The sequence below is a fragment of the Cupressus sempervirens genome, chromosome 2 (genome assembly GCF_028749045.1).
Source record: "Cupressus sempervirens isolate cs-2001-9-10 chromosome 2, ASM2874904v1, whole genome shotgun sequence".
Classification (NCBI taxonomy): Eukaryota; Viridiplantae; Streptophyta; class Pinopsida; order Cupressales; family Cupressaceae; genus Cupressus; species Cupressus sempervirens.
The window spans coordinates 500,547,129-500,571,973 of NC_143119.1; positions in this window are offsets into that span (position 1 = coordinate 500,547,129).

Here is a 24,845-nt window from a genome sequence, read left to right on the forward strand (position 1 = left end):
AGTCTTCATTACAAATATGGACCAAACTTCACTCCTAACAACTCTAACATACTAAACACCTTGAATTCATGTCTAAGAGCCTTAGGTGCCCTGCACCAATCAAGAACTACAATAGAAATCAACCTTGATTAGGTACATTTTTTTAATTATTTGTTAACTACGTTTCTATACTTTAATTCATATGTATACCAACTTTCTTTAATGCTCCCCATTTTCACTAACAAGCATACTTGGCTCTAGGCATCTACAAAAATAATACACCAATGTAAGTTTTAGAATCATCTATTGAATATTAGTACAAATTTATGAGTACAATATAATACAAATTTATGAATATCAATATTACATTTTACATTCTCTCTTTTACATTGATTTAATCATTCTTTAAATCACATTTTGGATTTTTTATTTATTTTAGGGGAAGTAGTAGTTAGGGATTTGAGGCTATGGATCTGCAGATTCTTCCAAGAGTTTAAAAGATGTTGATCTTTAATTATTGGTGAGCATATAATAAGTTTTGATATATATTTCTAAATATTGAATATATGAATTAATAGACTCAATTTGAAGTACACATTCACTAGGAAGGTGCTGCAGAGATAGTATTGGATCTATACATTACATGGATGGACAAGAGTGGTGTAGCGCAAGAAATATTCTTTCAAGATTTTGTGTTGCTAATTTTATTTGTAGTTCTTATAGACATAATTCTTGTTAAATATATATCACCTTCCTTGACCTTATAGCTTTGTCTATTCTTTATTGCAGTCTAAGGAATTCAAGAAAAATATTGACCCTATCATGCAAGATATGGCCTCCTATATTAGTCTTTCATGTACTCATTGTTACTGTTAGTGGTTCACATAGAGAAATTATGATTATAGTCATTGCATACTTGATCTCATCCAATATTTTATGCAACTTTTCCACCTTAGTAATAGTGATAAGAATTATGTGAAATGTTCTTTTCGCTTGCCAAACAACCAAAGTTTCATGGGTAGAGTTTGGTTTTTTCACAATTCAAATTATTGAAGACTCAACTCATTTATTGTGAGAAATTATTATTAAGAAGGCTATACCTTCCTCAATAGACAAAACTCCAAAACTTCCTAATTCTATATTAATATGATTCAGCTCTACAAATAGTGGCAAAGTCCATGACTATATGCAAGTGGAGTCACAACCATTGTTGTATTTAGCAATGAAAGGAAATTTTGATAGATTGCTTGTGCTTTCCTTCTTGACCTTTCTAATTGTAATTCAAGCATTATTTTCCCTTGCCCTCACCTCAAATAGTCCATGCATTTTTCAACAATTACATTTCATAACTATTTTTTTGAATGTGAGGGAAATGTTGGTATGCAAAATCTGAATGAAAATGACAGGTTTCATTACTTTTTAGGGAAGCAAGGTGTGACATACAATATCTTGGAACTTGTTATATTCAAAGGCATAATGATAATTGTTTTTAGTGGATCTGAACCCCCACCACATCCACATACTTTGATTTTTATGAATTTGATGAGCATGGGATGCAATGGGGATCTAAATATGAAACTATTCATGTACTGCCCCTATTTGTTGAGGAATGTGATATGACTTGCATTGGAGGGGATTATATTTGGATAAATGACCACAACCTTGAAGGCTATATCAGATCTATCATTTGTATTGATTTAGATAATGGGGAGGTGAATTAATTGGTAGGAGTATTCGATTACCATGGGATATGTTGTGTATCCATGCCCTAATTATGTTTTTCCCATGCCCTAATTAGGTTTTTTTCATGCACTCTTCTCTCATTGCATTTCCATTCTTTCTTGAACTAATGAAATCTAACTGTTATTGCAGCACTCTTCTGTCAGTAAACATTTAAAATATTAGAGATTTCTGATAAATTTTTATCATGTTCAGATTGCAGTTGGATATATCAAGTTTTGTTACTTTGTAGTTGGATTTACTTTCTGTTAAATTATTTTTAGTATCATAAAGTATGTTCCTTATTTATTTTAGGCTAGTGCAATCTAATCTTTATTGTAATGTCAAAACATATTTAGACTGTCAAATTTGTTATATTTTTGTTAGGAATGATAGATAATTTATAACAAAATAATGCTAGTTTTAGACTAGATGTATAAGTTCGTGCAGTTTTTAGGTTATTATCTATGATGGAGAGGAGCCAGTCTTTGTCTTCTTTTACTCTCTTTCAAAATTCTCTTTTAATTTGTTGTTCCCTTGTTAATGCAATTCAACAATCAAGTTTGCATTGCAAGTTCTTGTCCATTGTATATCTTGCAATGTTCAATTTTATAATGGATGACAGGGCATGAATATTATCTTTCATAAGTCAAAATTACATGATTTGAGATTGCCAAATGAAATCTATTGCTTAAAAAAAGTTATTTAAGTCATAAATCTTTCCATTTCATCACCTCAAATAGTCCATGTTGTAATACCCCAAAATTGGCACATTGCCATATTAACCAACTTTGGTTTATTCAACTATTCCGAAGTCTCATTTTACTAGACAATTATAATTCTAATAATCGCTACTTGACCTAGGTGTCAAATATAGAAAATCATAATTTGCATTAATCATATTATTTATTTAATTCCTAAATATCGACTCAAATTAGCTCCACAAACCTATCGATTTAAATCAATTTAATTATAAATGTTCTACTTTAATTTAATTAAAATTACTTCTTTAGCTAATATACAAAGGAATTAAATACATTTAATTTAATAAGATATCTCCTCTTTTTAATTATTGGATTTAATTATTCAATTAGTTAAAGTTATCCATTTATGAGGTCATATTCTATTTTATTAAATTAGATATTCACTCAAAAAAAGAACCAGTCAGCTCCTTTTATCACTCAAAAGGCAGTTAGTCAACTCCTCTTATCACTCAAAAAGGACTCAATTAACTCCTTTTATCACTCAAAAAGGACTTAGCTAACTCCTTTTATCACTCAAAAAGGCCTCAGTTAATTCCTTTTATCACTCAAAAAGGACTCAGTTAACTCCTTTTATCACTCAAAGGCAACCAGTTAACTCCCTTTTCATGAGGAAGTTACCTTTATGACTGGCTCTCTTCAATCTTGATTGTCCATTTCGGTTAATCTTGACCATCAATCACCTCTTGGATTCTATAAAAGAAGCTCTCCATTCCTCATTACAAAGGATGAATTTCAGAATTTGCGTCAAATTTATGCTGAAATTCTTACTCACTTTTCTCATATTTGCATAGCTTTATTTCTTTCATTGTAATATCATTTAGATTTTAAATATGCATCCATTTAGCATACTATGTTTCTTCATTTCCTAGATTAATAATTGCATCTCTCATCTAGATTAATTGCACTTTCATTTAGCTATATAAATCCTTCATTCTAGAGGTTTGGTTGCCTGCTTCTCGTTCTGAGAGCAAAGGCATAATCCTTCTAGTTAGAAGGCAACAAGTCACTCTGTTAGACTTTTCAAATAAACAATACAATGTTTATTTTGGGATAATCTCACAGGTAATGATTATATTGAAGTGTATGTGAGGATTAGAGGCCCCAATTTTGCATATACATTTCTGGCACCCACCATGGGGCTTGAAAAATTAATTTTTCTAGCCTCATTTTCTATATTTTTTGCATTTTTTTTAATTGTTCTGTCCATACAGGTTTCTAGATTTTTGCGTGAGAAATCTAATTTTTGCGCAAAGACCTTAAGATTTTTCATCTTCCTCTACACTTTCTTGAGCAAAAAAGAGCATAATCATGCAGATTCTTGCGCGGTGCACATCATTTTTTTGCATGGGTCTGTGCATGATTTCGCACGGAATTTTGCAACAGTAATGCGGAATACAGTTTTTCAAATTTTAGTTTATCAAGCTATTTTCTGAAACATTTTTATTTCTAATTTCTATTTTTTTTCTGTAGGTTAATAATGGTTTGCAGGACGTTTTGAAAAATCTATAATTTTTTTTAAAAAATTAAAAAATAAAAAGAGTATTTTTTGAATTTTGACTTTTCACTTTTTCATAGGTTTTAGCTTTTTTAAGTTGTTTTATGGGTATCAAAAAGAACAAAAAAAGTTAAATTTTATTTTCCCATAGTTAAGCTTTCATTTGGCTAATGTTGTTTTCTGAAGCATTTTGTTTCTAATTTTTGGTTTTCAACAACTTAATAGTGGTTTGCAAGACACTTGACGAAGATAGCTTTTATCCAAATACTTGGAACATATACTAACTATGTGAATGCAAGATGCTTGTCAAAGATATGCATGATGAAAATTTGTTTCAAATCCACATAAATGTTGTGTCTTCTTTTATTGCTTTTCACACATAGTATAAATAGGGCTTGTGGACTTCGTAGGGTGCAAGACAGGGGAATAGGGGAGTATGCTCTTTACCACTTGGAGGTCATCACCAAGGGTAAATTAGAATCCTAGAAGCCTCTAAAAGATGAAATTTGGGGGAGGCAAGCAAGTTAGTGGTTCTCCCAAATGAAGCCTTTAATGAAGAGATGATGATTTCCTTTTAGGGGATCAAAGTCTTGGAATAGGACAAGGTGGGATCGATTAAGCTAACTCAGTGATTAACATTTATTGTGTATTTGGGTGAGGAAACAAGGTAGAGGAGTATGCTCTTCCCCCTTGAGGGAAATCAAAAACTTTAACCCTTAGATCCGAACCACCAGTCTAGGTCAATCCTTTAGAGGGCCTACCAAAGTGATCCAACCTCTGGGAATGACACAAGTGAGCGCACTCCTTTCACCAGAGATTCCACCTCACTATAATAAAGAAGCTTTGTTGAGAAAAAGACTCCAAAGCCATATGAATTTCCTCTTCTTCATTCTAATATCACATATCAAGAAGAGGCTCTATAAACTGTACTGGTTGGTGCCAGCCCCAGTCTTGCTAGTCAAGAGTGTGCACTTATAGATGTTGGTGTGGGTTGTTGGCCTCAACTTTTCTTGCGAAGCCACCAGGGATTAGTATGAATGGAATTCAAGTAAAAACCTCTTAGTTAGTTGCTACCTAGTTCACCTTCGAAAGGAGGCATAATCTTTGTGCAAGGAGGGGGAAGAATCTCTCTTGTAGAACTCACCATAGGCATGCAACTAGGCATTTGAAGGTGGTATACGCACTTGAACCCTGTCACAAGGGTGTTCATTTAACATATATGTTATTGAGCCCTTTGAATACACCAAAAACATGGGTGCCCTCTAGGGGATGACACAGCTATGTGAGGTGTGTGCATGCACATAAGTTGTGGGACAAAGGTTTTGCCTTCTCTACCAAATTTTTGTTTTAGGGATAAAAGTGTGTGTTTTATTGAGTCTTTAAACATTGTCCAAACCTATCAAACAAACTAAACCTCCAGACTCCCCCACCCCTCCAAGTTGACTTTTCCTCAATTGGGTTGTTTGAAACAACTACTTGCTTCCCATGTTTATCTAGAAACCAATTGTCCTATTCAAAACAACCAAAATGTTACCCAAAACTTGAAAACAGTCTTACTACCTATCTAAAATCTATCAAAACAACCAAGAATCTATCTAAAATTGTCTAAAACTTGCAAAAATTCCTTCAAAATTCAGTATCTACTTGTGCTCTAAATCTGGTCTATTATCTGCAACATTTTACCTCTTCTTAGTCTAGAAACAATGTCAAACAGTGGCTTCCTACTTAGCTAATGACTTGTGACCTACACATAAACTAGTCTTGTCTCTTGTTCACTTTGTCTTTGGTCTTTGGTGCTTGTCATACTCTATTTCATGATAGTCATAATCTTTGGTTGTTCTAGCCATTACTCAGATGACTCATATCTTAGTATACAGTACCCTTATCTTGCTTTGTTTTTGAGACTATGTTCTAGTGTGGTCCTTGTTTAAGCTTGAGCTTTTTGTCCTTGTCTATGACTATGGAAACAAGAAGTGACAAAGTGTTTCATCCCCAAATACCTAGATGAGGTAGAGCTAGGGGTACTAATCACAGCAAAGGTCTCTCTTCAGTACATACATGGTCTATCTCTAGTTCATCTAGTGAGGAATCTTCACGATCTCCCTCACCTATTAGATCATCTTGGGTCCATAGAATGTTCTCTATAAACTTCCAACAAGCTAGGAATCCCTTGTATCAAGAGGATCTTGCAACTAGAAAAGGTCCCACATCTCCAAACAACATATCTAAATTCTTTTTCAAAGGACCTTTCCAATCACAACATATTGAAACTAAACACATTCCAACAATGGCTGATTACAAACTTGAACATGGTGAACATAGCAGAAACCAAGACCAACTTAGGAATGAAAAACAAAAAGACCATGACATTGATGAGGAGTAGGAAGAGGTGAAAATACTTCCTAAAAACATAGCAAAGTGTTGTAAAGACAAAAACTTTCAAAAAGTCATGGAAATTCTGCTCAATGAAGAGAAATAAAAATACTTTTTCAAACTTGCCCAAGAGGGAGCTAAGCTACCCCATCATTTCAATGTGGAAACTATCATCATTCCTAAAGAGGAAACTAAGACTTCCAAACTCCAAAAAAAACTGAAAATTATGCAAGACCAATTGGCTCAGATGATGCATGAGAAAGACAAACCCACGAAAACATACACCTTAGATGCTCTTTGTCCATTTCCATTTGACAAGAGCATAGACATGCCTCCTTTTCCAAGAGGAGTAGAGTTACCTAAGAATGATAAATAATTTGGAACTACTGATCCCCAAGATCAGTTGTGGGAGTTCAGTGCCTTGTCTATGGAATTTATGCATAATCAAACATATCTCATGCATTTATTCACAAGAAGTCTAGGTGGTTAGGCTATGGAGTGGTTTTTACACTTGCCTCCTGGTATCAAAACATTTGATGAAATTGCCAACTTGTTTGTCCATCAATATTCTCATAACATTCAACACCCTATTAACATCTGAGATTTATGTAATCTTAAGTAGAAGATTGGGGAACCTTTCCTCACATTCCTTTACAGGTGGAGACAACTTTATACTAAATACTCACGCAAAATCCTAGAAATAGAGAAACTTGACATCTTTATGGATAACCTCCTACCTAATTTTGGGTATAGATTCCAACTTCAAGGTCCATGTACCTTTGAAGACACAGTCACACAGGCTATTCGCATAGAAAAATTCATGGTCAAGAAGGGTGAACTTGGTTTTCAAAAGGAAACTAAACACACCTCTAACAAGGACAAACCCAAGTACATCAACAAGAACTGAGAAATTGTACATAATGGGGTTGTTGACAATGTAACTCCTAAGCCCACTAAGGTAGCCTTTAATCTCACAGATAGTCTCAATGCAAACAAGAATACTAAGAAACCTCCTAACAACAAGACATCTGGGAATAGACTAAGAAACTTATGGTCTACACACCCTAAATGAGAGTATACACCCTTGGGTGAACCTTTGGATATGGTTTACAAAATATTGTTGCAGCAAAAGCTTATTTCACCACTGGACAATGCTCATCCCTATGATCCGCAACCACACCCACCATGGTGGAATGAAACCTCATTTTGTGAGTATCACCTAAATAAGGGACACAAAACTAGCAACTGCATAAACTTGTGCCATAAATTCCAGTACATGATTGATGCTGGTGAACTTGTGGTAGATGGACATAACAAGAACTCAAATCACAAGGCATTCAAAGAGCCTTTCCCAACCTATGAAAAAGGAGAGACTTCAAAACCAAAACCCAACAACAAGGTCAACTATGCATACTCCAATGATGACAATGTGATCAACATGGTTGAACCTATGGATTCTAAATATTGTAATGTCATTACCATTAAGGGAAAACAAGATAATGATAAACCCAAGACACCATTTGTCTTGAGGGGCCCTACTTCCAATATAATGGGTAACACACCTTTGCAACATTGTGCTAATGTTGTTACCCACTCTCGTGCCAAATTGGTGCTCAAAGGCCATGTGCCTTCTACTCTCGATCCTGAACAACATAAAGACAAAGCCCTTACTAGTCCATCTGGCAAAGGTACAAAACTCACAAAGAATTCAATAGCAACCAGCTATAGTGTTCTCGATCAACTAAAATGAACTAATGCTCAAATCTCTATCTTCAAACTACTTAAAATCTTGCCTGCTCACAGGCAAGTTCTAGACAAAGCCCTCACTAAGGAAAATATTCCTCAAGATCTTGATCTTGAGCAATTTCAATCCATTGTAGGTCACTTGACCTCACCTTATCTTATGAATTTCTTTGAGGAGGATGATAACTCACTAATTCACTTGCACAATCAACCTCTACACATCGAAGTTATGATACATCAAACACATGTTCGTCAAGTACTCATCGATAATGGCACTAGCTTAAATATTGTCTCTGCTACTTTGCTTAGACAATTGAATTATTCTGAGGACTCTATTTATTCTCAACACAAGATCACCATCAAAGCATATGAAAATTTTGAATGAAAGTCTCTAGGTCTTGTGGGCTTACCCATTCGCGTCAATTCTATAGAAACGGATGTCACCTATTAGGTGCTCAACATTCCCTTGGCTTATAACATTCTGTTAGGATGGCCATGGATACATGAGATGCGTGTTGTGCCATCCACATTTCACCAATGCATCAAATTCCCATTTCATGGCTCTGAAGTTACTATTCCTACCACTACTAGCTATACCTGCAATATGCTCAAAGCTGTTGAAACTTTCATCCCTGCTAACTAGGAATTCACTGATTATCATGACAATAAGCTAAAACAAATCAAGCAATTATTCAAACTGAAAGAAACTGGCATGGGAGAGTATCATATTGAACTAGTGTTTTTTTAACATCTCTTCCAAAGTCTCCTCGTCATTATGGGAGACCCTCAGAGGCAAAGAAGTCATTTTTGCTAACACCTCAAACCAAGTATAATGGCACTATTGTCAAAGCTACAGTTCCCCTAGAAGATGAACCATTGTTACATGGCTTTATAAAGAAGAGACTCCAGTAGACTTAATAGAGCAAGCTCAAGAAATCACTCTTGAAAAATATGGCTTGGTCTTAGGCTCATGAAATATTTTGGCTACAAGGGAACTAGCCCTATTGGGTGAAATAACAATGGCTTAATTGATCCTATCAAGGCAACAACTCGAAGCAAGAATGATACAACTAGTCTAGGATTTAAGAAGGTTCCTTTCCATTTGAAACCTAATAAATTCATACTAGAACCTGAGAGTTCATCTAGAAACAAGTCACAAGTTAAGTCTAATACTCAAGAGGAATAATCTAACAATGAGGATCCCTATCCTTATCCTATTCCTCATGGTCTTGCTAAATTCTTTGTTGAGCTAGATGACTTTGTGCCATGTGTTAGCACTATGGATGATACTGGTGATTCTTAGAAAAATATTGATTCACACCATGCCCATTCAACAAAATGTGATTCTAGTCAGGTGTTACATATTGAGTACCTATATAAAAATCTAGAAGATGAAGGAGAGTATGTCTCTATCATAGTTGGGGAGTTCTATAGTCTCTTGCCATGTAGCACTGATTCTAAGGAATATGAGTTTGACTCTCTTTCAGAAGTAACTACTAAAAAAGACATTGACCAAGCTCATGTCTGTGAAAACCAAATTGAAATGGGTGAAACATATAGGGTTAGGTCGAATGGGTCTAATCCAACTAGTGTCCTAGAGTCATCAATTGTTGATGTTAGTACTCAGAGGCATTTGAACACACTTGTGGATGAAGTCGCCATAGGTCTCAAATTTCTGGTCCAAGCACTTAATGACTATACCATAAACGCAATCGAACCTATCACTATTCTTTCACTCACACATCCTAAGCTTATAGACTAGAACATTAATGCATTTAGCAAAATCCCCAAGTTCCAGAGTGACTATGCTCTTGCTTGCTACCTAAATGTTGTCGAACCTATAACATCTTCCACCAATGAATAGAGCATCAACATGACTAAAGCTTACATCAAATATCTCAGTCATACGATAAAAAGGAAAAAATGCAAAAGGTTCGATGATGAAAACCACATTGTGGCAGTGTCAGAACCCAAAAAAGTAAAAACAAAATATCTATCCAAGGGTGAAAACCTCTCTGAGGCACCTGCAGATGAGATATTTGATGCACTTCCAAGTCATTTTCAAGAGAGATCATTGGTTCTGATAGAGCCAACACAACCAATCAACTTGGGCACAGAAGAACATCCTCATATGATACATCTAGCACAATCATTGTCACCTAAAGAAAAGGAAGAGTTCATTTCCTTTTTTTGAGAGAAGAAGATAAATTTTTCTTGGACATATTCTGACATGCTAGGACTAGATCTTGATCTTATCATGCATCACTTGTCTATTACACTAGGCATCAAACTAGTTAAATAGAAACTTTGGAAAATGCATCCCCATGTTGCATTGCTTGTCAAAGCAGAATTGGAGAAACTTCTGAAAGCTGGTTTCATTTGCACAATTGATTATGTTGAATGGATATCCAATATTGTTCCAGTCTCCAAGCATGATAAATCTATCAGAGTTTGTACTAACTTCTATGATCTCAACTTGGCATGTCCTAAGGATGATTTTTCACTTCCCAACATTGATATGATAGTGGACATGACGGTGAGCTATGATATATACTCACTAATGGATGGGTTTTCTGGTTACAATCAGATAAAAATTGCTCCAGAAGATCAGGAGAAAACTACTTTCACATGTGCATGGGGAACCTTTTGCTAGAATGTAATGTCATTCAATTTGAAAAATGCTTTTGCAACTTATCAGAGAGCAGTAACTACAATTTTCCATGACATGATGCAAAAGACCATGGAGGACTATGTGGACAATACCTTGGTCAAAAGTGCTAAACACAATACTCATTTGCAAGATTTGGGACCCATCTTAGATCGCATGAAAAAGTTCAATCTCAAGCTCAATCCTACGAAATGTGCATTTGGCATCACATCAGGGAAACTACTAGGATACATTGTGTCTACAAAATGAATTGAGGTGGATCCAGAGAAGGTTCAAGCAATCATGGATATGCCTCTACCCCATAACATCAACTAGATGAAAGGCCTACAAGGAAGACTCCAATCTATCCACAGGTTCATCTCACAGTTGTTAAATAGATCACAACCTTTTACAAAGACTTTACACAAGGGTGTCAAATACAACTGGAGTCAGGATTATGAGCAAAGCTTAACACAGATAAAACAATATCTTGCTAATCCATTGATCTTGATGCCTCCTATCTATGTGAAGCCTTTTATTTTGACATTTAAGCAATTGAAACATCTCTGGAAATCTTATTAGCTTAAGAGGATAATGATAACAAGGAGAGAGCTATTTATTATTTGAGTCGCACACTAATATCTTATGAGAAGAATTATAACATCATTGAGAAAGCTTGCTTGGTAGTTGTCTTTGCTTCCCAAAAGTTGAGACACTACATGCTTGCCCACACTACATGGCTAGTGGCTAAAATAGATCCACTAAAGTACTTGCTCAATAAGGTGGCTCTCACAAGATGATTGGCTAAGTGGGTCATGAGACTCAGCGAGTTTGACATTTAGTATGTTGAACAAAAAGTTATCGAGGGACAAGCAATTGTAGATTTGCTAGCAGATGCACCTATGTAGAGTCTTCTCTCAATGAAAATTGATTTCCCTGATGAGTCAATTCTAACACTCACACACCAAACGTGGATGATGTTCTTTGATAGGTCCTTCACACAACAGGAATCTAGAGCTACATTACTCTTCATAATGTCATAGACATATTCATTACCCAAAGCATACAAGATTTTTTTTCCTTGCACAAACAACATTGCTAAATATGAGGCTTTGATTAATGGCATGAAGATTGTAGCTGAATGGAGAGTTGATCAATTAGATATCTTCAGGGACTCCCAGCTCATAATCAACCAGGTTAATGATGTGTATCAAAGAAAGGATGAGAAATTGATCCCTTACAAATGCATGGTTGATGACCTAAATAAGTATTTTGTGCACATCACATTCTAGTAAATTCCTTGAGAAAATAATAAAGCAACTGATGCAATGGCTACTTTGGCCTCCTTGCTACAGATGCTCGACAATGATCTCTGACATGAGTTCCTAGTGGAAGCATTACACTACCCAGCCTGTGATACCCCTAATTCTAGGATGATTTTTTCTATTGTAGGACAAGACTCATCTTGCTACCATCACATTTACTCGTATCTTTGTAACCAAAACATTCTGGACGGTCTAACCCAGAATGAAAAATGCTACCTTATCTGTAATACTTCACGGTATGTCATTATTACTAACAACTAGTTTAGGAGAGGTCTTGATAGAATACTCCTTAGGTGTTTAGAACCTGAAGAGTCCAAACACACATTAATTGATGTTCATGAGGGAATTTTTGGATCCCACTCAAATGGATTGACACTAGATTGCAAACTCATTACAACTGGTTACTATTAGCCTAAAATGGAGCAAGAGGCAATCAAGTATGCCAAGTCTTGCAAGTAGTGCCAGCTCCATGGGAATCTGATTCATGCTCCAGCCAAGGAGCTCATTCCATCTACCAAAATGTGGCCATTTCAATAATGGGTCTTCAACTTGGTGGGTCAAATTCACCCATCTTCTTCTAATGGACATAAGCTCATTATTATAGCTATAGACTACTTCACAAAATGGGTAGAGGCAGTACCCCTCACAATAGCAAATGGGAAAACTGTAGCTCTTTTTATCACAAACTACATCATATGTAGGTATGGTGTACCATCCTCCATCATTACTGACAATGGAGGATAGTTCAAAAATAAAGACCTCAAAGAACTATGTAAAAGATTCAAAATCACACAACATTGGTCTTCTATCTATTACCCCCAGGGTAATGGTCAGGCAGAGGCATCCAACAAGGCAATCCTCAAGATCCTCCATTGCACAGTTAGCAAATTTGGGAGGGATTGGCACCTCCCGATTAATCCAACTTTATGAGCATATAGGACAAGCATAAGGACTCCAACGAGTATGACGCCCTTTGCTTTGGTTTATGGAGCGGATGTTGTACTTCCAATAGAGGTTAGGATTCCTACCTTAAGAATCTCTATGAAAGACCTTATTAGTGATGAAGATTATAGAATAGCTTGGCTTCAAGAGCTAGTCTTACTAGATGAACATTGACAAGTGGTATGTGATCACCTACGAGCTTATCAGCAATGAATGTCAAGAAGTTACAATAAGAAAGTTAAGCCACATGACTTCCACCTAGGTGATCTCGTCCTGAGAGAAAATCCTAGGAATCGGCAACAACGGGTCCAAAAAGGGAAGTTCAAACCAAACTAGCTTGATCCTTACATAATCACTACAGTGTATGGATCTAGTGCTTACCAGCTTTCAATAGCCGAGGGAGAAGTGCTCAAGGAGCCTATCAACACTCTCCACCTAAAGCAGTTCTACAACTGATCTGCTCTTAGAAGCTCTTTGTACATATCTAAATGTCCTGAAAAAAATCTAAAAATTGCAAAAATTCTTTTAAAAAATCATTATCTTGGTGAAAACCTAGCAATAGGCATCTTGGTAATGTTGAAGTTGATGAACGGTCAACCCCATAGCTCCCAAGAATCACCTACATGCAAACACCTATTATAGAAGAGAGAGGCACAAATCTATGGAGGCAAGAATATCTAGATCCATGGATGAGACATTCTTGATGAGCAAAAAAGAGATTTCTATAATCAAAATTGAATTATCTCAAGTTAATTTTTACAATGAGAGATCGTCCTTATAAAGGAGATTGAAACCCTAAAAAAGGTCTAACCTAGGTTGCATCAAAATAATTAATAAAAGAAATTAATTATTAGATGCCTAAAGTTTAGCTTAAGCAACTAGAGTTAATTAGGAAATATCCAATTACTCTAACACCCCCCCTTAAGATAAACTTAGGGAGTAGTTAAAAACCTAGAAACTACTACTGAAAGTAGAAATGGGTCTCAGCAAACAAAGTCTGATGAGGTACCCAAGCACAACCAAATCTCTATAAAGAGGAGAAATAGAGAAAACCACATGGGAAAAACTCTACTAAAAAAAGAGATGGAAAACATGCTGAAAGAAACTAGTAAAGGACCGAAGAAGCCTCCAAACTAGGGAATGTCCCAGAAGATAGGAACAAAGATTATCATGTAGAACACCATTGAAGCATGTAGAAGCTACAAAACTCTATCAAAAGTAACTATTGATCTGAAGAACCTCCACTGAAATAGAACCTAAAAAGGTAGAGAAGACTGTAATTTGCATTGAATCAGGAGGCAAACAAAGGCAAACAACTAAACTTGAAGATATAGATGGCATGAAACACCAAAGCCTGAAGAGATGATTAATCAAACCAAGGAAGCATGAGAAACAAAAATAGAATCCCCCTTTAATGCAGACAGGGAGAGGTGACAGGCAACTAAGAAAGTGGGCCAAAAAGAAATGCAAGTCAAGGAACCATGATCAAGATGCACAAAAAAATACATAAATGTGTACTGACGTGATCAATCTCAGACACATCATGAGGCTAATTTCACAGAAGGGACACTCACTTGGACAAAGGAAGATGGCAAACAAAGGCAAAACATCAACCCCCCATGGCACTTTATAATGAGTAGTACATGTACAATAGGGCACAAGACATAATGAATCCCAAGAATACAATAATCTATACGAGTTTCCTTAGATGACACTACTCAAATATGGAGGCAAACAAAGGCAAACAACTGAAATGAAATTACAGATGCAGTATGGCACTTTATCTTAGTGCATTTGCAAGAATACATACAAATGATGTCTACAAATATCAAAAAAGGCATATGAATAATACAAAAGATAGTACAAGTCATGATGAATCATTTGAAGCAAAGAAATTGATCCCCAAACCTGAAACAACCAAGTTATCCACCAGAATGCAAAAATGTAGAAGATTGAATAGAATGTACCTAGAGTAAAATCTAGAAAAACAACCAGATCATGGGAAAGATCTTGGATAGAGCTTTCCAATGATATAAAGAATTCCCAAATTGGAGATCAGATGCTCAAGATATGCCTCTCGGAGTGCAAAACCGTACCCCTAACTTTGACAATAGAAAAACCCATCAAAATGATACCAAAACTGAAAACTACCTATAGCACTATGATGGGCTCGGAACTAGCTTTCCAACGATACCTTGTTTGCCAAAAACAAAGTCCGTATGCCCAAGATATGAGCAAAAAACTAAAGATAGGTACAAATAGAGGTTGAGGAAGTGACACGAAGTAGTGATGCAATGCTGACATGGTGTTGACATCAGCAAAGGACGAGCCCAAAGTTGATAGTCAAATGGCCATCAAGGCAAAAAAAAAAGCCCAAAAAATCACCCTTGTTAGAAAAAAAGTCCAACTGTCGAAAACAAGCACCGAAAAACAAAGGGCCAGTGTCAGATTAAAAACTAGTGGCCAAGAGAGATGTGTTTGAAAGAAAAAAACACCAAATCTACCAAAGAACCCAAAAACATGGAGCAGTTAATAGAGTAGATTGGTGGCACTAAAAATGCATTCTCCTTGCTATCAAGGATAAATTTCATCCAAAAAAGTTCGCAAATACTTTATAAATGAAGGAGCACCAAAATCTGAGGAGGACGGGTGGATCCCAAAGCATGAAAAAAAAAGGCTTGCTAATCAAGGTCATTGACATAGTGCCTAAGTAGAGGGTTCAAGGACCAAACTCCATAGAAAAAACCTCAATCCATGTGCATTCATTCGAAAGAAAGTGAGAAGCGGTCTTAAGAAGCACGTCATTCAAGAAGGATAACAATGCTTTCAAATGCCATGAAGTATGTGATTTACCTCACAAAATTAATGACCCCCTCTAAAATCAACTATGCCCTCAAACAAAAAAAGGTGCTGAGTTGGAAAAACCACACGACCTCTGCATGCTTTGGAAAAAATGAGCTCTTTCTACATGGCAATGGGATGCCAACTCCAGAGAACTGCCAACATGCCTAACAAATTGGGAGGACTGGGAAAATGATTACCTCGCACTTAAAAGTGAAGGAGGCACCAGACTCTTCAAAGTAGAAGGCCCATGACAATGATCAAGAGCATCCTCACCAGTAACTAGCTCATGGATAGCAAAGAAGACCACCCAAGATGCTACAAAAATCACCTTCTCCTCCAAATAAAGCCAACCATAATGCTGGTAAATAGCCAAAGAATGCAAGCATCTACCAATGGAATGAGCACATCAAAACGTATGGGTGCAATGTGAAGGCTGCCAAGAGGGCTAGAAATTAAGCTGTGAGCTAGGAAAATGGCATTGAAGTGAGGCTTCTGACCAAGCACATGGAAGAGGGGATAGAGCCAATAAAACTCAATGCCCAATAAATTCAAATCACTTTGGGTTGATACTTGAACAAACTGGAGTGAACGGGGACTAAGCTTTCTCACCAAAGAAATGTGTAGCTTTAGGAAAGAAACTCCTGCAAAGCTGCATGATCTCTACATGTGATCAGAAGAATAGCGGGGATTCTACCAAGAAAGTGGCCAGCACATAGGTTTCCTCCAAAAAAGGCAAATCCCAAGCAATGAACTCATGGAAATCTCCAAATGAAATTTTGCTAAATTCTCTACTTCAGAGCAATCCCAACAAAGATTTTTCTCTAGAAAATGCTAGGGGTGACATGGCAGGTTTGCATGGTAGAGCTCGAGCTGGAAGTAAATGCTGCCAAAAAAAATTTCATGCTCTCCAAAGGCCTAGGGTGGGTTCAAAATCACTGGCGCCAAATAAAGGTGGGACCACCAAACCACATAGCACCATTGACAAGGCCTGAAGACAAGTTTGAAAAAAAAAATGCATTCAACTCCAACTCCACCAAAAACCGTGTGCACCTATGAAACACATGCGCTTGAAGGGCCACTAGACAAATCACCTTGGAGTCCCCCACCGAATCCTCCAACAAGCCATCGTAGGACTCAAAAAAAATTGTTGAAGGGAAGGAAGCCACTGACCTGCGTGCAGCTCCAAACATATATGCATGTGATGGCTGATATGCAAGGATTGCATCCATTGATAACTAGTCAAATTTGTTGCAAAAAAAGTGCCAAATTCCAAAATCTCAATAGATTGTATTCTCCATTAAAATCAACACCTCCCAAAAAATTCCTTCAATAAAGAGAGCTACCAATATGCTAGAATGATGCTCATCTAAACACTTCCACATGCACTTTTGCAAAAAATCAAAAAATACCTTGCCTCAGTTTGTGTGCCTAGTTCAAAACAACCTAGGTACAAAAATTTTTTGCCTCACATTTCAATAGTGTCCAAATTGGACATATATAATATAGAAATAGGGGTTCTCGAGTGCTTTGAGCTCAACGGTGATGTCCATTTTTGCTCAAAGTGCCTCAAAAATAAATGACCCCCAAGATCCAATAAAAAATGTTGAAAGCTCAAATCTAAAAACTAATGTCAAATTCAATGCCAAATCTCTCATGAACAGAATAGGGGCATGAAGATTTGGATCTCTAATACCATGTTGAAGTTGATGAACGATCAACCCCATAACTCCCAAGCAAGCAGGAATTACCAGATCCATGGATGAAACATTCTTGATGAGCAAAAAAGAGATTGCTATAATCAAAATTGAATTATCTCAAGTTAATGTTTACAATGAGAGATCATCCTTATAAAGGAGATCGAAACCCTAAAAAAGGTCTACCCTAGGTTGCATCAAAATAATTAATAAAAGAAATTAATTATTAGATGCCTAAAGTTTACCTTAAGAAACTAGAATTAATTAGGAAATATCTAATTACTCTAACAGGTAATACCAAAAAAATTAAAAAATAAGAAAGTGTCATTGGTGGAAACCTGGAAATAGGCATCATGGTAGAAAAAAAATAAAAATAAAAATGGAAGACCTACCAAGAAGGTGAAAACCTGGCAAACAGGCACCTCTTGTTCCTAATGCTCCATCTTACTACGCATCTCCTAGCTCCCTGTACAATTGATTTTCTGCTTTAGTTTACTACTTTTTCTCATGTATCCATGGATTAAGTCTTGTCATAGCTCAGGGGCACTACTCTCCAGTGTCATAAAATCTCTTTTGCAATAGTCACCAGTTGTTTTAGCTGTGTTTTCCTACTGTCATTAGTGTCACATTTTGTCGAGATTCTCCTCATAGAATCTATTTTGTGATAGTCACTAGTTGTTTCAACTATGTCAGCCTATTGTTGCTAGTGTCATGCTTTATCAAGATTCTCCTCATAGAATCTCTTTCGCAACAGTCACCAATTGTTTCAACTATGTTTGTCTATTGTCACTAGTGTCATGCTTTGTCAAGATTCTCCTCATAGAATCTCTTTTTCAATAGTCACCAATTGTTTCAGCTGTGTCTGCCTAGTATCGCTAGTGTCACACTTTTTTGAGGTTCTCCTCGTAGAATCTCTTTCACAACAGTCACCAGTTGTTTCAGTTGTATCTGCCTACTATCGCTAGTGTCACTCTTTGTTGAGGTTCTCCTCATAGAATCTCTTTCATGATAGTCACCCATTGTTTTAGCTATCTCTACCTACTGTCACTCGTGTCACTTCTCAAGATTCCTTAATGGTAGATTTATCTTGCGTCAGTCACAGCTATTTTGGCTATGTTTTCCTATTGTTTCTCGGTCCTCTTTAGGTTCTTCACATTAAAGATTCCTCTTTGACCTTAGTTACCAATTGTTCTAGCTGCATTTGTCTACTATTATCACCGTACTGAAGAGATTTACTTCATCTATGTTCTAGACATTTGACACTTCACATCAATCCCAAAAACATGAACTCAAAATGACATACTTGTTTAGATATGTTGAGCATTTTCTTTTTTTGTTTTATTTTTTCTTCATCATGTCTCCTTGAGGAACTCGATGATGTCATTTTTGACTAGAGAAGAAAGGACTAGAGGCATGATCTTTTCTTTGCTTTCTATTTGTGGTTTAGTTCCAATGATCTGAGGCATACATATAAATGGGGTGTCCACTATAATAGCCTCCATCTTGTATTTGGATGGTCATGTGTACCTCGACTCCTTTTATATGGATAAATCAATGAGGTTGGTTCTTCTCCTTACTTGTTGGAGTGAACTCTTTATGCTACAGTAAATATTGATACTCATCCTCCTAAGTGAACGTACAGTTCACTACGAGTGTATATGGAAACTTCTATCTCTGGTTACAGACACAAGGGTTGTTGCAGATAGAATACTTATTGATTACTTAGCATAAGAGGGATCTCCCATGTGTCTGGTGTGTCTGTATGCAAGAAACATTCTAGTCATCCTAGCATTTATGCTCTGATTCTTATGTTCACTTGTTATATTAAAAGGGACGAATGTTCTGGTCGTTCTAGCTTCTTGTGCCTTGAATGCTTACATTTAATCCTGACAAAACTAGAACAAATGTCCTATTCATATTTCTATGATTGCAATGTCATTAGGGATTATATGACATCTAGGATTCACTATACACTCAGTGATGATAATTATCGAAGCTTGGTAACCAAGTCTAGGGTTGCATCTAGCATAAGATTTCATTGCATAAGCACATGATTCGATTGTAGATCCACTTACATCATTTGCAATGAGGAATTGTTGGCTTATTCAAAGTATCATGTTTCTTCATGACTGCACAAATGATTGGTTCATCACCCTCTTGGCTACTTTGATTGCTCTGAATCCATTTTTGGGATCGAATTCAAAATCTGACACACTTAAATAGCTCAAAATCACATTTTCAAATTTTGAAACTGGTGTGATTAAATGCTAGTGCAGTCCATTTTTTCTTCTGATACTTTGTGAATCTTGAAATCTTTTCAAATCACACTTTCTTCAAACTTTCCAAGATTTCTTCAAATTGGCTTCTATATTTCTTCTGATCGTTTTGATCTCTTCTATATTCTTTAGATCATTCTGATCTTTTCTAAATTTCTTTAGATTGTTCTGATCTTTTCATATTTTCTTCTGATCATTCTAATCCCTTCTACATTCTACTGAATCTTAGATTGCTTCTACATATCTTTATCTACTACTTTACATCATATTTTTGGTGTGTCATCTTTCGATTTTGTTCCCGAGGGGGTAGGATGATTACATCATTGAAATAGAATTTTCTTATCGATCTGAATCTTTATCACTTGGGGCATCTTGTTCCCATCTTATGTCCTCATCATTTGAGGCATCTCACCACTAGGGGCATCTTGTTTCCCTCTTTCTAGTATCTTTGTCATATATCTCATTATTTCAATCTTAGGTATCTAGACGTTTTGTTTGGATCCTTAAAGATTAAGCTTTGTTTTTTAGATAGTCTTTTAAATGTTTATCAATCTTAGGTATCTAGATGTTCTCTTTGGATCCTTAAAGATTAAGCTCTATTCTAGAGGTAGACTTTTAAATTCTTATCAATCTTAGGTATCTAGACGTTCTGTCTGGATCCTTAAAGATTAACCTTCATTCTGGAGATAGTCTTTTAAATGCTTATCAATCCCAAGTATCTAGGCATTGTGTCTAGATCCTTAAAGATTAAGCTCTATTATAGAGATAGTCTTTTAAATGCTTATCAACCCTGAGGTATCTAGGTGTTCTATTTGGATCCTTAAAGATTAAACTCCATTCTAGAGACAATCTTTTAAATACTGTCGATCTTGGGTATCTAGACATTTTGTCTGGATCCTTAAAGGTTAAACTTCATTCTGATGGAAACCTTTAAAATGCTTATCATTTTGGGTATCTAGGTGCTCTGCTTGGATTCCTTGGGATTAATCTTTACTCTGGAGATAGTTCTTAAAAGCTTATCAATTGTTCTTCATATCATCAATTTCAGAACCAATCTCATTTCTTGATCTTCACATTATGCTTTCTGAATTTCTTTGAATTGAATGTGTTGCTCACACATTCATTCAAAGGGAGACAAAATGTAATACCCCAAAATTGGCACATTGCCATATTAACCAACTTTGGTTTATTCAACTATTCCTAAGTCCTATTTTACTAGGCAATTCTATTTCTAATAATCGCTACTTGACCTAGGTGTCAAATGTAGAAAACTGTAATTTGCATTAATCATATTATTTATTTAATTCCTAAATATTGACTTAAATTAGCTACACAAACCTATTAATTTAAATTAATTTAATTATAAGTGTTCTACTTTAATTAAATTAAAATTACCTCTTTAGCTAATATACAAAGGAATTAAATACATTTAATTTAATAAGATATCTCCTCTTTTTAATTATTGAATTTAATTATTCAATTAGTTAAATTTATCCATTTATGAGGTCATATTTTATTTTATTAAATTAGATATTCACTCAAAAAAAAGAACCAATCAACTCCTTTTATCACTCAAAAAGGACTCAGTTAACTCCTTTTATCACTCAAAGGCAACTAGTTAGCTCCCTTTTCATGGGGAAGTTACTTTTATGACTGGCTCTCCTCTTCAATCTTGACCGTCCATTTTGGTTAATCTTGACCGTTGATCACCTCTTGGATTCTATAAAAGAAGCTCTCCATTCCTCATTATAGAGAATGAATTTTGGAATTTGCATCAAATTTATGCCAAAATTCTTACTCACTTTGCTCATATTTGCATAGCTTTATTTCTTTCATTGTAATATCATTTAGATTTTAAATATGCATCCATTTAGCATACTATGTTTCTTCATTTCTTAGATTAATATTTGCATCTCTCATCTAGATTAATTGCACTTTCATTTAGCTGCATAAATCCTTCATTCTAGAGGTTTGGTTGCCTACTTCTCATTCTGAGAGCAAAGGCATAATCCTTCTAGTTAGAAGGCAACAAGTCACTCTATTAGACTTTTTGAATAAATAATACAATGTTTATTTCAGGATAATCTCATAGGTAATGACTATGTTGAAGTGTATGTGAGGATCAGAGGCCCCAATTTCTCATATACACATGCATTTTTTTCCATTTCATCTCCAATGGTGGAACAAGTACATTGACTATTTGTGCTTATTGTTCCTTGGTGCCCATCATGTCTTATTATTTACATGTAATAATAACTGTGATATACCTAGATTAGAAATAGTAGTCATTATAGCATCAATTTTCCTTTAAATGGTCTTGAACTATTTAGATATCAAATCATTCTCTAGAATACCCATCCATAATAATAATATCCAGGTTGTTGTTTCTCCCATAAGAATGTCTATGGATATATTCTTTTGCCTCCATAACATCATATCTACCACTATTCAAACAAAATAGTACATAAATCCATTAAAGCCACATTATAGATTTGTTACTTTAATCAGCACAAGAATTTGAGTTTTGATACATCTGGTAGCTTGATGAGTATACATTTAGGATCATCTAATTTACTAAAATAAACATTATTTCATAGTTAATAGTCCTGATGGTCAGTAAATTAACAATTTTGATCTAAAAAAGATGGGATTTTTATCCAAATGTTTCAAACACAAAATGTCACCTAATCCTCCACCCAGAACATCATGAATGCTTGGTCTATTGAAGAGCTGTCAAAAATCACTATTAGAAGCCCACAAACTAGCAAAGACTTTCAGCCATTAAAATACCTTCAAAAGCTCACTTTGAAACCTAGATCTATCACTAAGTTTCTCAAATTTTGATTAAATTTCTTCCCCAATCTTTTAAGTGACTGAAATAGAACAAAGGATGAATCTTCCTTGTGGATCAAGGAATTGTGATCAAGTGGGTAACTTGTGATGGAGATTTGCGCATATATTATGTTCTATTCTTGAATGAAAGACCAACTTTTTGGTTCATAGACCAATTAAAAACTACAAATGTCTGACTTCATACATTGTGATTTTTATCCTTTTCAATAGTAGAGGCTTTTGGTTTGCTTTGCTTTCCATTTCTTTTTGCTTCACTTTTTTAATATTGCTTGAAATTCTGACTTTTGCAAAATGAAAAATAAAGGATGAGAGAATAATGATATTGAATTTGGAAAGATGAAAGCAAAGTTGGTGTTGTTATGATCTAAGGTATTTTCATGATGTGGGTGGCCTAAAGATAAAACATATTTGTAAGACTTGTTGGGCAGTCATTTGTCATTATTAAGCCTGATAAGCTATGAATACTTATCCCCTGACACAAATGAATGTTGGAAATGGATTGAATGCATGCACCTTAAGTTTGAGGAAATAAGGATAGATGACATGGTGACTTTTGCTGACTCTAATATTAGGCATGACAATCATCTTGTTAAGGATTTAATGATGCTTTTCTATGAGACCATGTATCTATAGAAAATTATGTGATATATCTAGGTTCTATCTCAAGAACACGCCCTTATGTCTGTTGTAAAGAACATGGATAGACTTGTTATCAAAATGAGTCTGTCTCCAACACATCCACTTTTCTTATATCTTGAAAGTCTCTTTTACTCATCAATACATTCATCTTTAGATGACTTTGATGAAACTTGTACATATGGATGCCATACTTTAGCATAATTTAAATTTGATTTAAATTTTGAAACTTCTTTGCCACTGCCATTTTATTTCTAAAGCATAATTACTACATATAGTTCCATTTAATCCGGTATGATTTATGCTTAAATTATTCATGTTTTAAGCATGTTGTGTGATGAAATAGAAGTACCTTTTACATTCTCATCTTTAGTTTAGCAATTATAGTAATCATGACATAATCATAGACATTATATCCTTGTAAACTACTTATAAATCTTCTCAAAATGCTTTAAAATAATCTTATCTATTGAATTCAAATCTTCACACGTACTATCACCATTATTGTAGATGATTGTAGTTGTCAAATCTTAGCATGTACTACCACCATTATTTCAAATGATTGGGTTGATAGCATTTTTCCTTCACCTCTTGCAAGTGTTGTCTTGCTTGGGAAACAAGAAAATTGAACTTCTTAGCTCTTAGTGACTATCCATCACAACTTTTATTTCTAACATCTTTTGTAGTCGGGTGAGAAAAATCAAAACCCTTGTGGTTTCAATCCACTACAATAATCTTAGAATGCAATAAAATTGCTTACGTAGTGAAATGACTAGAAAAAGCTCAACTTTTAATTTACAATGATGTATTTGATGCAATTACCAAACTCCATAAATCTCTATCAAAATTATCAACACTGAATTGAACCATGCCAAACATACAATACTTTATTTAATTCCATCTATTAATATGTTGCAACTTCATTCAAATAGTTGAAGTATGAACTACTTGCTTCTTAAACTCTACGTCCTAGTAGAAAGGCCTTGTAGAATGTGATGGATTTGTATGGCCGGGTATAAGCCTATAATCCTTCCATATTCAACCAAAAATCAATCTTTCTACTGCAAATCTGAAGTAGATATACTCGACTAGATATACATTTTGTGATGAGATATTTAGGTAGAAAAAAATGGGTTATTAATGGTCAATGTAGATACAATGAGTTATTGCAATTGAAGGGCACAATACATTTTGGTATGAGATATTTAGGGAAAGATGAATTGATGTTGTACTAAATTGTGGATTTTAACTAGGCAGGAGATGCAAGTGACAGGAAGAGGACTTTAGGATATTGCTTTAGAATATGACTTGTTTAACAATGATATGCCGCATATTATAAGTCTAGTTCAACTTTTATAAGTTTTTCTTATTTGTGTTTCTGGTGAAATTGTGTGTAAGATTTTCAACATCAACGTTTTAGATCATACTCTGGGATCCATCATCAGGATGAGAGAGCCAAGAAAAAACATAATAGGTTGCAGACCCAGACTGAATAAAAAGAGAAAGAGAGGGGGCCAAGGAGGATGGCATGCAAGTAAAGGAAGAAAAAGATTGA